We start from the raw sequence: 2,955 nt of genomic DNA, 5'->3' as shown, positions 1-2,955 counted from the left end.
AGCGGGCTACCGCGGGTATCATCGTACGTGGTCGACCCGATAGCGGGCTACCGCGGGTAAAGGGACGTGGACGGCGGTGCTAGCGGGCTACCGCGGGTATCATCGTACGTGGTCGACCCGATAGCGGGCTACCGCGGGTAAAGGGACGTGGACGGCCGTGCTAGCGGGCTACCGCGGGTATCATCGTACGTGGTCGACCCGATAGCGGGCTACCGCGGGTAAAGGGACGTGGACGGCCGTGCTAGCGGGCTACCGCGGGTATCATCGTACGTGGTCGACCCGATAGCGGGCTACCGCGGGTAAAGGGACGTGGACGGCCGTGCTAGCGGGCTACCGCGGGTATCATCGTACGTGGTCGACCCGATAGCGGGCTACCGCGGGTAAAGGGACGTGGACGGCCGTGCTAGCGGGCTACCGCGGGTATCATCGTACGTGGTCGACCCGATAGCGAGCTACCGCGGGTAAAGGGACGTGGACGGCCGTGCTAGCGGGCTACCGCGGGTATCATCGTACGTGGTCGACCCGATAGCGGGCTACCGCAGGTAAAGGGACGTCGACGGCCTCGGTAGCGAGCTACCGCGGGTAAGAAGGGACGTGGTCGACCCGATAGCGGGCTACCGCAGGTAAAGGTACGTCGACGGGCTCGGTAGCGAGCTACCGCGGATAAGAAGGGACGTGGTCGACCCGATAGCGGGCTACCGCAGGTAAAGGTACGTCGACGGCCTCGGTAGCCAGCTACCGCGGGTAAGAAGGGACGTGGTCGACCCGATAGCGGGCTATCGCAGGTAAAGGAACGTCGACGGCCTCGGTAGCCAGCTACCGCGGATAAGAAGGGACGTGGTCGACCCGATAGCGGGCTATCGCAGGTAAAGGAACGTCGACGGCCTCGGTAGCCAGCTACCGCGGGTAAGAAGGGACGTGGTCGACCCGATAGCGGGCTACCGCAGGCAAAGGGACGTCGACGGCCTCGGTAGCCAGCTACCGCGGGTAAGAAGGGACGTGGTCGACCCGATAGCGGGCTACCGCAGGTAAAGGTACGTCGACGGGCTCGGTAGCCAGCTACCGCGGGTAAGAAGGGACGTGGTCGACCCGATAGCGGGCCATCGCAGGCAAAGGAACGTCGACGGCCTCGGTAGCCAGCTACCGCGGGTAAGAAGGGACGTGGTCGACCCGATAGCGGGCTATCGCAGGTAAAGGAACGTCGACGGCCTCGGTAGCCAGCTACCGCGGGTAAGAAGGGACGTGGTCGACCCGATAGCGGGCCATCGCAGGCAAAGGAACGTCGACGGCCTCGGTAGCCAGCTACCGCGGGTAAGGAGGGGACGTGGTCGACCCGATAGCGGGCCATCGCAGGCAAAGGAACGTCGACGGCCTCGGTAGCCAGCTACCGCGGGTAAGGAGGGGACGTGGTCGACCTGATAGCGGGCTATCGCAGGTAAGGGAACGTCGACGGCCTCGGTAGCCAGCTACCGTGGGTAAGAAGGGACGTGGTCGACCTGACAGCGGGCTAGCGCGGGTATAAGTGTACGTGGACGGCCTGATAGCGGGCTACCACGGGCTTATGCGGGTCTTCACGTCCCTACGTAGACTTTAACCCGCGGTAGCCCGCAAAAGGCCGACCACGTACCTTTACCTGCGGTAGAGACCCGTGATCGCCCGCTACCAGACAGGCCGACCACGTACCTACACGTATCGAGGAATAATGCCAGCCTGGGTCCTGACACGGCCTAAGTAACAGGCTTTAGGGTTAGGGTTAGGGTTAGGGTTAGGGTTAGGGTTAGGGTTAGGGTTAGGGTTAGGGTTAGGGTTAGGGTTAGGGTTAGGGTTAGGGTTAGGGTTAGGGTTAGGGTTAGGGTTAATTTAGGGTTAGGGTTAGGGTTAGGGTTAGGGTTAATTTAGGGTTAGGGTTAATTTAGGGTTAGGGTTAGGGTTAGGGTTAGGGTTAGGGTTAGGGTTAGGGTTAGGGTTAGGGTTAATTTAGGGTTAGGGTTAGGGTTAGGGTTAGGGTTAATTTAGGGTTAGGGTTAATTTAGGGTTAGGGTTAGGGTTAGGGTTAGGGTTAGGGTTAGGGTTAGGGTTAGGGTTAGGGTTAGGGTTAGGGTTAGGGTTAGGGTTAGGGTTAGGGTTAGGGTTAGGGTTAATTTAGGGTTAGGGTTAGGGTTAGGGTTAGGGTTAGGGTTAATTTAGGGTTAGGGTTAATTTAGGGTTAGGGTTAGGGTTAGGGTTAGGGTTAGGGTTAGGGTTAGGGTTAGGGTTAGGGTTAGGGTGTAGGGTTAGGGTTAGGGGTAGGGGTAGGGGTAGGGTTAGGGTTAGGGTTAGGGTTAGGGTTAGGGTTAGGGTTAGGGTTAGGGTTAGGGTTAGGGTTAGGGTTAGGGTTAGGGTTAATTTAGGGTTAGGGTTAGGGTTAGGGACGGGCATCGTCAAGAGGCGGCTTAGGGTTAGGGTGTACGATGCCTGCCTGCCTTCGTTCGTTACGTTACGTTACATGAAATGTGATCGTTTCATCGAGAGACCTGCTGTACTATTCTTACGTGCGGCTTCCCGATGAAAAATTGTCAACCTGTAACACTTTTTGACTAGGCTATGGCTTTGGCCGGCCGCCGATGGTCGAGAGACCCGCGGTAACCTGTCCGCGTCTCACGTGCGACATCCCGATGAAAATTTCACCCACGTAAAAAATATTTACCGAGGGTATTGTTTGCCGGCCTGGATGGTCGAGAGACCCGCGGTAGCTCGCCTGCGTCTAACGTGCGGCTTCCCGATGAAAATTTCACCCTTCTAAATTTTTTTTTACCGAGGGTATAGTTTGACGGCCTCGATGGTCGAGAGACCCACGGTAGCCTGCCTGCGTCTATCGTGCGGCTTCCCGATGAAAATTTCACCCTTGTAAATTTTTTTTTACCGAGGGTATAGTTTGAAGGCCTCGATGGTCGAGAGACCCGCGGTAGCCTGTCC

Source organism: Mytilus trossulus, unplaced genomic scaffold, assembly GCF_036588685.1.
Source record: "Mytilus trossulus isolate FHL-02 unplaced genomic scaffold, PNRI_Mtr1.1.1.hap1 h1tg001366l__unscaffolded, whole genome shotgun sequence".
Lineage (NCBI taxonomy): Eukaryota > Metazoa > Mollusca > Bivalvia > Mytilida > Mytilidae > Mytilus > Mytilus trossulus.
This window is presented reverse-complemented; position numbering follows the sequence as displayed.